The sequence below is a fragment of the Narcine bancroftii genome, chromosome 5, assembly GCF_036971445.1.
Source record: "Narcine bancroftii isolate sNarBan1 chromosome 5, sNarBan1.hap1, whole genome shotgun sequence".
In the NCBI taxonomy this organism is placed as follows: domain Eukaryota; kingdom Metazoa; phylum Chordata; class Chondrichthyes; order Torpediniformes; family Narcinidae; genus Narcine; species Narcine bancroftii.
Window position 1 is genome coordinate 1,347,123 of NC_091473.1, and position 13,261 is coordinate 1,360,383.

General features: G+C 42.2%; 1 protein-coding gene across 1 annotated transcript in view; it reads right to left on the bottom strand.

Moving 5' to 3' along the window:
- The window catches only part of LOC138763025 (sodium-coupled neutral amino acid transporter 3-like), a 200,536-nt gene extending 187,916 nt beyond the window's left edge, over window positions 1-12,620 (bottom strand). The window contains exon 1 of the mRNA XM_069936542.1: window positions 12,488-12,620. The gene's annotated coding sequence lies outside the window, so the exon portion shown is untranslated. The remainder of the gene's footprint in view (window positions 1-12,487) is intronic.
- Window positions 12,621-13,261: the final 641 nt, after the last annotated feature.

Below are 13,261 nucleotides of genomic sequence, written 5' to 3' on the forward strand. Positions count from 1 at the left end.
TTGAAATTTTCTATCTTTAATATTGTATCTAATTTTCTCCAACCTTTGGTAAGTTGTTACAATCATGTAACCATTGTGCGGGTAGGTGAAGAATTGTCCTTCCATTTCAGTTAAATTTCAACCATCAGCTACCAAGATTTCAAGTACCCTGAAATCTCAGTTGATCTAGAATCTTACCAACCACTGAAGTAAAGATAACCAACCTAGAATTTCTGGTCTTTTGCCCCTCTCCCTTGTTAAAGTGTAACAATTTGTTTTAAACGTTGGTTCTATACACATCACTTTATATAAATCATTATTATTTTTTAAAAAACTATGGCCCTAAAATGGATATACTTTACTGGAATATTCTAACCTTTGATCCCCTATTCTTTGGCTCAGAAAGATAGCTGGCGTTTATCTGTGATTTCGTCAATGTTTCCTCAGAAAAATTGACCCTGACAACTCTGACAATATTGACAATGATAGTTAGCATGTTGTTCAAAAGGGGACCATCGCAGAGGGGTGGGTACTTTGAACAGACTGCCAGAGGAATGCACAAAAGTGCTGGAGAAACTCAGCAGGTCATCTCTTCAAGTCCAACTCTTGCACTTTCTCTTTTGCTCTTTCATCTATTCTGTCTTCCATTTTTTATTTGGGTATGACATTCCTCAGGAGTTCACATGCTTATTTATTATTCAAGATATTTCTATTAGGTATTTAAAAGCCAGTACTTTCCTCACATATAGAAATACCAAGATTCGATTCCTTTATTGTCATGTAATATTACGCAAAATTGCATTCAGTCTCCCACAGCCTCTCAGACGCCTGTTCGATCCATCGGCAATCTGCCTGGTTCCCATTAGCCAGTTTCCTGGCCATGTGGGAGCCCTCCCCACCCACCCACCCACCCCCGACTACAAGTTGCTCACAGCCTATGTGGGTCCATGAGCCGCTGATCCCCTTGCTGGTCCACTGTCTTGCCACTTCTCTGCCTTCAAGAAATTTGCCACTTACTTCTGCATTTACACGTCCTAAGGCGGTTTGTGTCAAATTTTGCTCAATTACGCTCCAGTGGAGCACTGGGGGAGGCAGGACATCTGAGTGAAAGCCACTATGTAAACGTAAGCAGCCATTGTATGGAGGGAATGGCAGCATTGATATACTGGATGGCAAAAACAGTAGCTCAGGTGGGCAGAAGAGGATGTTGCCAGTGGCAATAGTTAATCAGAAGTAGCTGAATTAAGTGAGGGGAAAATGCCAGGAATTGGGCTGAGCCTGGAAAGGTTTAAAATAAAGTTTTAGGTAGGGCATAACTTTGTCTCGTGAAAAGGATTCTGTCCAGTAACCGTAGCAGGTGGTAGCAGAGGGGGAAAAGTCAGATACATTATCTCTCTACCCATTTTAGCTGGCACCCTTTCCACAACCCTCATCTCCTGGCAGTAGTGTGTGCCTAGTTACTCACTAAGGCGGGCTTAACTACACTACCCATGCTAGGTAACCTCTACTACTTAGGTCAAAGGTAGAGGAAAAAGAAATAGAAGATCTTGGGCCATTTTGGCCAACAGTGGGAGGAATCATAGTTGACCTGGCACTCTTCCTGAACCAGAGATATCAAAACTAGTTTTTGCTACCTGTAGTAGCTGCTGAACAGAATTGACATTTGTTTTTGTTTCTTTCATCTCAATTTCATTCCAAGATTCATGCTTTTCCAATTTTCCATTCTCCTTGCGGTACCAAGGGGACTTAGCGACCATCTTCAAGAAAGTTAGAAACCATTAATGGATGCTGCAGGGTCAGTGCCAGAATTAATGCTTGGGGGGGTGGAGGGGCCCAGTGGAACAACTCACTCAGCCGAGGGTGGGGTGGGGGGGTTGCTATTGGATGCCGGGACCTACCTGTCAAGGAATGTTAACACCATCAGCCCCTCCAACGGTGGATACGAGGGTGCTGCTTTTATTGAGTCAAGCGTCACTAGACACTACTAACACGATGCCTGCTAATGACATGGCCAGGGGTGGGTGGAGTGTTGCTAGCATCCATCAAGTTAGACGCGAGTGATGCGGGAGGGGAGGGGATGGGGGTGGGTCTGACGGTGAGCGATGGCCGCAACTGTATGGGGAGGGAAGCAAATGCCTGCAGATGCCCCCCTTGGTGCTGACCCTGTGTGTCAGACTTCACTGTCCTGTTTCAAGTTCTCTGCTGACGATGGTGAAAGGGGATGGAAAGGGCTTTGACACAGACTGGTTGGTGGTCTTATCCAGGGACAGCACGATTTCATATGAGAAATTCATACACTTTCAAGTTCTTGACAAAGAGAATTTTGTTTTGAAAGAGGAAAGAGTTTAATTTGGATTTCATAAGTGATTGTTCAAGTTTGCTGATAGACAAAATCATTCAACAGTTGATACTATAGCCTTGTCGCTTCACGCCGTCCTGACTCACCTGGAAAATGACTACTCATACACCAGGCTGCCATTCATTGCCTTCAGCTCGGTATTTCATACAATCATTCCTCAGAGGCTGGTGGAGAAGCTGTCCTCGCTGGGACTCAACACTCCACTCTGTAACTGGATCCTGGACTTCCTAATGGAAAGACCACAGTCTGTCTGGGTTGGTAGCAAAATATTAAGCACCGTCATGTTGAGCACTGGCGCACCTCAGGGCTGTGTGCTCAGCTTATTCCTGTACACGCTACTGACTTACGACTTCCAGATCCAGCTCCAATAGCGTCATCCAGTTTGCAGATGACACGACAATCGTCTGCCTCATCAGCAACAACGATGAGTCGCACTACAGAGAAGAGATCGAAAATCTCGTGACTCGGTGCGAGAATAAGAACCTGAGTCTCATCATGGACAAGACATAGGAGATGACAGTGGACCTGGAACAACCACCCTCCACTACTCAGTAGTGGAGAGAATAGTGTGCTCCAAGTTCCTATCCTGGACAAATCTCCTCACTGGTCAGGAGGAGGCAACAGAGAAGAAAGAGCAAAAGGTTAGTAAGGGACAACATTGGTCCCCTTGAAGATCAGAGTGGTCGGCTTTGTATGGAGCCAAGAAAGATGGGGGAGATCTTAAATGTCTTTTTCATCAGTATTCATTCAGGAAACAGATGCGGAGTTGTGGGAAGTAAGGCAAACCAGCAGTGAGGTCATGGAATCTATACAGATTAAAGAAGAGGAGGTGCTTGCTATCTTAAAGCAAGTAAGGGTGGATAAATCCCCAGGGCCTGAAATTATATTCCCTTGGACCATTGTAGAGATTGAAGGGGCTCTGGCAGAACTATTTAAAATGTCCTTAGCCACAGGTGAGGTGCCAGAGGATTGGAGGGTAGCTCACGTTGTTCTGTTGTTTAAAAAAAGGCTTCAAGTGTAACCCTGGAAATTATAGGTCAGTGAGCCTGATGTCAGTCGTAGGTACGTTACCCCTTACTTCCCATCTTAACAGGCAAAGATTCAGCAAAAGCTGAAAAAGGATCCCAAAAAAAATTTATGCTGATCATCAAGAATTTTTTTTTTTTTTAAACACAGCAGGATATCACAAAACAATTGCATATACCTTTTCCACAAAATTTTTTAAACTACATTAAATTCCTTTTTCTTTTTCAACAGTTGAAAACTTGTATCCAGATAAAAGAAGATCTTGTTTCCATTGTAGATCATTGGGGCTTGCCTTGCCCTCGCTTGCTTTGCTGTTAGTTCCAGAACTTGCTCTCTCACCTCACAGCAAAAGAAATTAACCAATATTGGCCCGTGGTTTTGATCTTAAAGATCTATGCGCTCTTTCAATTTCAATGTCTCCTTTAAATTCTTCCATTCCCAGCACTTGTGGTATCCAACTTTCTAAAAATGTCTTCATATCCTGACCTCCTTCACCTTCCCTACGTATCGCTTTTCTTGAGTATCGTTAACCTCAAGGTTGTATGCTACGTCATTCATTTACGTCGTCTAACAATAAATTTGAACTTTGAAGATAATCTGGTGAGGTTTCAAAAGGGGCACTTTGAATTTACATAATTGGATCTAAATCACTATGTACATGGTTATATTGGTGGTATTTAATAAACAAAATTTCATACAAGCAATAGGCGATACCATTTAACAAGATTTTAAAATAAACACCGATTTGGAGAGTAGGTTAAGTTGAGCAATCATTACCACCATGGTGTGGTGTGTGGCACTACAACTGATGATTCCAATTTCAGAATCATTCTGATTTATTTCTTTCTATCTCCAAGACTATGCAACAATATTTTTATATAAACTACCCTTCTGAATTCAAGGAGGGGAAATATTTACAATATCCCGATGTAAAAATAAAAGCCTGGCAGAACACCACTCCGTGGCAGTTGTACAATCATGAATGATACTCTTAACATCTTTGAGTAAGTATTTCTAATGTAATTTGAATTTTATATATGTAAACATACACATAGACCTAAATGTTCTTTAAGTATCAAAAGCCCAAGTTTATTTGTAACTTAATCCATTGCAAATTAAGATACTTGACAATTGGCTTCAAAGCTAAAATGCCAAATCGAAGAGTTTTTCTAAGTTATCATTTTCAGGAGGCCAACTGCAACTTAGCACTTACACAGGCATGTAATGAATTTTTGGACATGCCAAGCACTCTATTTTAAGAGCTCTTTTCAATGTGGAAGCTATTTCAGGAAACCCGTCAGCCATTTTGGTCACAGGAATGCCTCACAAAGAGGAATTTGTTAATGACCAAATTATCTGTTTTAAATATTGGTTAAGAGATGAGAAATATTAGGCAGGACACCAGATAAAACACTGTTCTACTTTGTTGAAAGAGGAAGATTCATACAGCACAGGCCTTGCAGCCCAACTCCTCCATGCCACCCAAGTTGGAATTCTGGATTCATCCCATTTGATCCACTTCCTTCTAACCTCTTCCTATCTAATCTTTTCAGCATTGTAATTGTATCCACTTCTAGATCTTCCTCTGGCAATTCATTCCAAATATGGACTACCTCTGGGTGACAAACTGGCCTCTCAGGTCCCTCTTAAATCTCATGCCTTCAAGACATCAAATCATCTTTCCCTGGGGAAAAATTTATCACTTTATCCATGCCCCTCATCATTTTATGTACCCTTGGAAAATCATCCCTCAGCTTCCTATGCTTCAGGGAATAAAGGCCAGCATCTCCCCAGAACTCAAGCCCTTCAGACCCTGTATCACCCAAAAGGATCTCCTTTGCAGAACGTCCAACATTTTGATGTCCTTTCTCTAGCTGGCTGACTAGAACTGTGCACAATACACCTAAGAGTGGACTCACAACTGTGTCACAAGATCAAACTCTTGTATTCGATACCTCATCCAATGAAGGCAAGCATGTGAAACACCATCTTCACCACCCCGTCGTCATTTTTGTGGAACTTTGTGCCTGCATCCCTTGGTACCTCTGTCCTACAACACTATCAAGGGTCCTGATAGTGGTGTAGAACAGAGTTACACCTCACACTTGTCAGAGTTAAATTCCATTTGTCACTCCTTAGCAACTGATCTAGATCTTGATGTAAACTATGATATCCTTCCTCACTGTCCACTACACCACCAATGTTGGTGTCAGCTGAAAATGTATTAATTAATTATATTAACTACATTGTCATCCAGATTGTTGAAGATCATAAATAACAATGGATCCAATACTAGGCCCTAGAGCACACCACTGGCCACAGCCCTTCAATCAAAAAGGCATCTTCATTACCTTCTGACTCCTTCCACCAAACCATTTTTGAATCCAACTGCTATGTTCACCTTGGATCTCATGTGATCTAACTTTCCAGACTAACCTGCCATCCAGGATCTTGTCAAAAGCCTTGCTAAAGTCCACATCTAGAAGATCCACTGCTCTGCCTTCAATATTCTTGTCACCTCTTCAAATTAAAGTTAGATTCATGAGATGCGATTGCCCGCACACAAAGCCACGCTAACAAAAGTTCCATTATTGTCATGTAATACTACATTTAGAATGTAACACACATGAAATTCTTTAACTTTGTCTACAGTAAGGAAGACAGTCACTACTTTGTCCAGCACCCCTCACACAAATGAGGCCCCAGCAAGGAATGAACTTGCAATCCCTCATTTACAAGACCAGTGTTCTAACCACTGAGATATGAGTTTCCTTCAATCATTCCCTGTCTGTCCAAATCCTGATCAGTCCAGTCCATCAGAATCACTTCCAGCAATTTTCCAATGAGTGATATCAGGGTTGCTAGCCTGCAGTTCCCTGGCTTGTCTTTGTTTCACTTTTTAAACAGCGGCATAACATTAGTCAACATCTGGTTTTCTGGCATTTCACCCAAGGGCAAATATCTCTGCAAGGGCCTCTGCAATTTCTTCCCCTGCTTCCCACTTGGCTAGACATTGGGGATTTGTCCACTCCGAGGCTGCCAAAGCCTCCTCCCTAGTACTTCTAATGGGATCAACAACATCACAATTCATTTGCCTCAATTGCTTAGTTTCCACGAACTTCTCCACAGTAAAGGCTGATGAGAAATATCAAGTGGGATCAATTCTCTCCCCAAAATTGAGGAAACATCTTCCTGATTACCATCTACCGTCTTTTTTTTGGTGATGAATCAGTGGTCCTCAGTGTTGAGCAGATCATGGAAAAAGTTCCAAATGTATCCAAGCCACAGTAGGTTCTCATAGACCATCACCAAAAATGGCTTGGTAGCATCAGCAATGAGGAAGCTGGCCATCCTGATGGAAAATTCTGTTGGACTAAGTCAGCGACAGGAGAAAAGCTAACTGGCATAAGGGACAAACCTACTTGACCTTATCCCTGTCAATCTACCCATGACAGCATTAGTGTAGGCGATCACTGCAGTCCCCGTGGAGACTTCATACCAAATGCATTCTCCATGGTGTGGTGTGTGGCACTACAACTGTGCTACATGGGATAGACCCAGAGCAGATCTGGCAGCTCTAAACTCAGCATCCATGAGGTCCTGTGGGCCTTCAGTTCAGCCATGTACAGTCAGTGATCTCATGGTCTGACATATCCATCACTTTACCTTCACTAGCAAGTCAGGGATTGACCTTGATTTAATGAGGTCTACAAAAGGACTTGCTTGGGGCAGCACAAGGCAAAACCAAAAATGATCAGGCATCAGTTAATTGGGCACAATATGGAATTCCATGCATGACAAGCAACACAGATTTGAGATCCGTTATCCCACAATCAATAGATCAGACTGAAGATTGACAGCCCTAGCACCTCCAATTATGAATGGCAGGATACAGTTGAATAGTTAACAAGGGGAGGAAGCACCAAGAAGATCTCCATCCTCACTGTTGGTGGAGCTCCATGTGAGAGCCGAGGATAAAGAATTTGTGAACATGTTCAGCCAGACACGCTGAACAGATGATCTACCTTGACATCATTCGGAAATCCCCATCATCAAAGAACCAACCCTCTATCTAATTTGACCCATTCCAGGTAATATAAAGAAATGTCAGAACACTAAATATACAAAGGTAATGGGACCGGGAAACATCCTAGTGGTGCTACTGAGGAGTTGCATTCCAGAAATAACTGTGCCAAATTATTCCAGTTCTTTTATTAATTAACTGCTAATTACCACTGTTACCAGCCCAGAGGACCCCAAAACCCAGCAGCAATAGATATTCACCAAGACAAATGGTTACTTAAACAAAAGTTGATTTTAATTATCTTTAAACATGAAAATAGAATCAAACTTATCTCTATTGACTTACTGAACCCCTTTCTAATTCTAAGCGCACATGTATGTAATGGGTGTGTAAGTTCAGAAAAGTTCTTTGGTTCACAGTCCAATCTCACTTCTCATTCTTCCAAGTTCAGTGATTACAGGCAATTCTTATACTGTGCACAGAATTTAACATGTATAAAATTCACCAGGCTTTGGTGTTTGAAAGGTAAATGGTTACCGCTCGGGAAGGTTCTTGTTGGTCTTGAGAGAGATTTGTTGTTTCAGGACATCCACAACTGATGTACTTCCACCAGCCATTTCCATGTCTTGGTGATGAAACTTGCCCCTTCAGGGTTCTCTAAATGATAATCTCTTTCTTTCAGGTCACCACAGTTCCTTTTTGTTTCTCTTATTCCAAGTGAAACATTAGATATCCTCTTGCATGAACCACAAGGGCTTTGATCAGGCCGTCCTCCAAAATGGGGCATTCTACAAGCTTGCACTGTTCCAGTCCCAGCTGCTGTCTGTGACACTGTACAAGTGATCTCTGTCTCTCTCTCTCAGAGAGAGAAAGCCGGTTTGACTCCCTCTGCTCGGAAGACCACATAATTCTCTTACAACAGCAAGTTCTCTTCCAGACAATATGCAGCTCCAACAAACTCTTTCATCTGTTGCCTTTTGTAAACAAAAATCCATTGGTGAAGTCTCTTGAGCCCTCTTCAAACGCCCTGATATGCCTAGCATTGGGCAGAGCTCTGGTATTTCAAATAAGATGTTTTAAAGTGTTTGTATGTGACCTTCTCTAACAAACCTTTCCCAATTCATCTCCCAAAATAATATCTATATATCTCTTGTCACACCACCAATTCAGTTTGCTCTCAATCATCAGCTGAAGGAAGATATCATCAAAAGTCAAGTGGCATCACAATGCTCACTAATGCCTTGATAGGATTCTCCAGGTTGTGACATCTTCAAAACCATAGTTCAAAGAACTAAATTCCAGAAAGGAGGTGAGAGTAACTGCCCTTGGCATCAAGGTAGCATTTGACTAAGTGAGGCGTTAAGAAGTCCTGGCAAAATTGAGTGAGGGCCATCAAAGAGAAAATAATCCAATGACTGTGATGGTTGGAGACCATAAACAACTGCAGGACATCACTGCAGCATTTCCTTGGTGCAGTATTTTATCCCAACCATCTACAGGTGCTTCATCAACATCTTTCCTCTATAAATAAGGTCAGAAATGAGGATGTCAGCTAATGAGTGCACAATGTACAAATACATTAACATCTCTGCAGGAAATAAAGCAATCCATTCCCTCATTCACAAGACCGAGACAATATTCAGGGATTGACTGAAAAGTGGTGGGTATATTTCAGAAGTGCCAGGTAATGACCATCTCCAACCAGGGATGTGGCCATCCTTGATTTTTAGTGACATTATCATCACAACGTTCCTTACCAACAACATCTGGTGGGTCACCATAGATCAAACACAATTTTCATGGTTACAAGGGAGGATTAGAGGCTGCATATCCACTCGGGGAGGGGGGTGGGGGGGGGGTGACACTTCTGTTGGCACCCTAAAGCCTGACTGGCATCCAAACATTCATTCCCTCTGCCACAGAAGCAGAGTGGATCCAGTGTGCAGCATCTACTAAATACCCCATAGTTATTTGGTGCTCTGACATCACCTTCCAAACCCAGGGCCTCCCATGACCAAGGCAGCCAACGGCACAGGTACACAGGAACATCATCTCCACATTCCCCAGTCGGATTAACTTCTACTATACATCACATTCTTCATTGTTGTGTCTACGTTGTGGAACCCTCTGCCCAACAGGGTCAGACTACACAACAATGGTCAGAGCAATTTTCACAAAGGTAATTTACCATTGCCTTCTCAAGGGCACTGAATACTGGCCTTGCCAGCCATGCACGTACACTGATAGAAGAATAAATAGAAGAAATATGAGCAAAAATACTTCTACCTACATATCAGGTTATGATTTAATCAACAACTGTCAATGTTCCCTGCCACTAAAGTCATGTTCGTTGACGGCAAGCAATGTATTAATATTTTGGCTGTGTTGCTACTTGTTCCAGTCCACTCTTCAGGCTAATGCTGTAACCAGCAGCAAATTTCAAATACTAATTAAATTTTGGTGAAGTGATTGGAATTAAAATTGTTAATTAAGGAATAAAAAGGTTAGTTAAATGGAAAATTCAGCCCATAATTAGAATTTTATCACAGCTCTTTTGAGCTTGGGCTCCCTTTTATGCTTTTAAGATCATGGAACACAACAGCACATACAGGCCCTTGGACCTTTGATGTTGTGCCGACCCATATATTCCTTTAAAAAAAAGAACTAAACTCTCCCTACCCTGTAACCCATCCATGAGCCTGTCCAAGAGTTTCAATGCCCCCAATGTTTCAGCCTCCACCACCACCTCTGGCAAAGCATTCCCGACATCCACAACTCTGTGTTTATATAAAAAAAAACTTACCCCTGATGCCTCCCCTAAACTTCCCTCCCTTCACTTTGTCCTTGTGATCTCTGGTGTTTGCTATTCCTGCCTTGGGGAAAAAAGGCACTGGTTGTCCAAGCTCTCTATGCCTCGCAATCTTGTAGACCTCTATTGTCTCCTCTAATCCTTCTACATTCCAAAGTGAAAAGTCCCAACTTTCCCAACCTTGCCTCATAAAATTTATTTTCCAAATCCAGTAACATCCTGGTAAATCTCTTCTACAGGCTCTCCATAGCTTCCACATTCTTCCTATAATGAGGTGATGAGAACGGAACACAACACTCACCAGAGATTTGTAGAGTTGCAACATAACCTCTCCACTCTTGAATTCAATACCCTTATTAATGAAGCCCAGCATCCCATTGGCTGTCTTAACTATCCTATCAACCTGTGCAGCGACCTTGAGGGATGTATTGATTTGGACCCCAAGGTCCCTCTGTTCATCCACACTCTTGAGTAACCGACCATTAACCCTGTACTCAGTCTTCTGGTTTCCAAAATGCATCACCTCACACTTATCTGGATTGAACTCCATCTGCCACTTCTCTGCCCCACTCTAGATTCTGCCTGTATCCTCTTGTAACTTCAGATAACCTTCAGCTTCATCCACAACTCCTCCAACCTTTGTATCAGCCACAAACTTACTGATCCATTCTTTCACCTCTTCATCCAGGTCATTTATAAAAATCACAAAGAGCAGGGGTTCCAGATCCCTGTGGCACTCCACTAGTCACTGTCCTCCAGACACTTACCTTCTTCTATTACTCTCTGCTTTCTACCTGCAAGCCTATTTTTTATCCACACAGCCAAGGTTCCATACATTCTATGCCTCATGACTTTCTGAACGAGTCTCATGGGGGAACTTGTCAAATGCCTTACTAAAATCCAATTAAACCACATCTACTGCCCTAACCTCATCAATTTATTTTGTTACCTCCTCAAAAAACTCAATTAGACCAGTGAGGCACGATCTTCCCTTCACAAAGCCGTGCTGACTATCCTTGAGTAAACTACTTCTCCAAATGTTCCTAGATCCTATTCTTAAGAATCCTCTCCAATAGTCTGCACACCACTGGCAGAAGATTCGCCAGTCTATAATTCCCAGGATTCTCCCCATTACCTTTTTTAAACAAGGGGACTACATTTGTCATTCTCCAATCCTCTGGCACCTCCCCTATGGCCAAAGTGGACTCCAGTCATCTCTTCCCTCACTTCCAACAGCAAGCTGGGGTAAATAGTGTCTGGCCCAGGGACTTATCAACCAATGATTTTAAGAAGATCCAACACGTCCTCTTCCTCTATCTCCACATTGTCCAGCACACAAACCTATTCTATTCCAACCTCCCCCTATTCAAGGTCTTTTCTTTGGAGTAAAACAGGGGTATACTGACGCAAAATATTCATTTAGGACTTCCCCAACCTCCTCCGTCTCCAGGCGCAGTGGCCCCACCTTCATTCTCATCATCCTTCTGTTCTTCAGACGCATAGAACACCTTGGGGTTCTCCTTAATCCTACATGCCAAGGCCTTCTCATGTCCCCTTCAAGCTCTTACTTATTTCTTCAGCTCCTTCCTGGCTACCATATCATTCTCACGAGCCCTTCCTGTTTCCAGCTTCCTATATCTAATGTATGCTCCCTTCTTCCTCTTGACTCATCTGTTTCATCAGCCGTGGTTCCCTTTTCCTACCATCTTTTCCCTGTCCCAGTGGGACAACCTATCCTGAACCCAGCACAAGTGGTCTCTAAACTTCCTCCACATTGGTTCTGTGCTTTCACCCTGAACATCTGTTTCCAATTTACTCTTTTTGCCAGAGCTAAGGTCTAATTTACCACAGCAACTATAGTAAATTCTTCCAATAATATCAGGGTAGTTTTTGCAGAACTACACAATAGATGGAAGATAGTTATTACAAATAGTGTGTAGAAAATCAATTTTTACAGGGTCACAAAGCTTCACTTGAAAGGGCATTACCCAACACTTCTATTTGGGGATAGTGTTGTCCTCTGCAGAGCTTTAGACATGTACCCTATAGCTCCCTTTGTACTTGTGCTACAAAAAAGAAATCTTGTTTAATTACTGTCCTTTCACTCTCTGTGCTGCTGAACAATCCTGTTTAAACAAAATAAAATTGATGGCAATCCTGTAGCAAGGTTATCCAAAATAACGGTTGGAATCACTTGCGGTTTCTTCCACACAAACATTCAAATGTTTTGATTACATTCTCAAGTTAGAGCATTACTTATAAATTAGATGCACTGTTTAATTCAACTTACTTTTAGTGCAAATAAAGGAATGCATTATAATGTGAAGATGTCCACCATAAGTCTTTCTGACACCTCAAACTTCATTTTCCTGGAACTCATTCTGAAATGTAAAGTGTTGCTATCCAGGTAAAAGGACAGCTCAACACGATCCCATCAAACAGAATGCAGAGAGCTTAGATTGGAGAGAGGAGAGGGAAAAGGATATATTTAAACTGTGACATGCTATCTATTTCCATCAAAGTTATTGGTTAATCAGTGTTAAACAGCATATCCAGAGGATACAACTCTGGGGATTTGGCACTGAGGAACACAGATCCTAACTCAATAAATCCTTGGACATGAGCAATAAAATACCACATGCAACTATTCTGTTGTCCAAACCAATTATCCCCCACACAATGCAGAAAAAGCAAGTGAACTGCTTACATTTCCCACTGTAATAATTGATTTGTAATACCATTATTTACAAAATTCAAAAGCACTCCTTTGAGGTATCATCAAATAGTGAAGGGACCATAAAAATGCACCTGCTTTCTTCCCTATGAGAGCAGGGGCAAATACTTCTGATTCAGATCTTCAAAGGGTGTCAAGAATGATACAAATCTCCATCAATCTCATGGTGCCAGAGCGCGACAGGGCTTTACACCTACAAGTGTGTGGCTCAGCATGGCAATAACATCATCCACCATATACAATCCAGTGATCATTGGGGATCAGAGGAGGAGAGGGTGAGCAAATTTAAATTCTTGGGAGTCACTCTCTCGGAGGATCTCTCCTGAACCC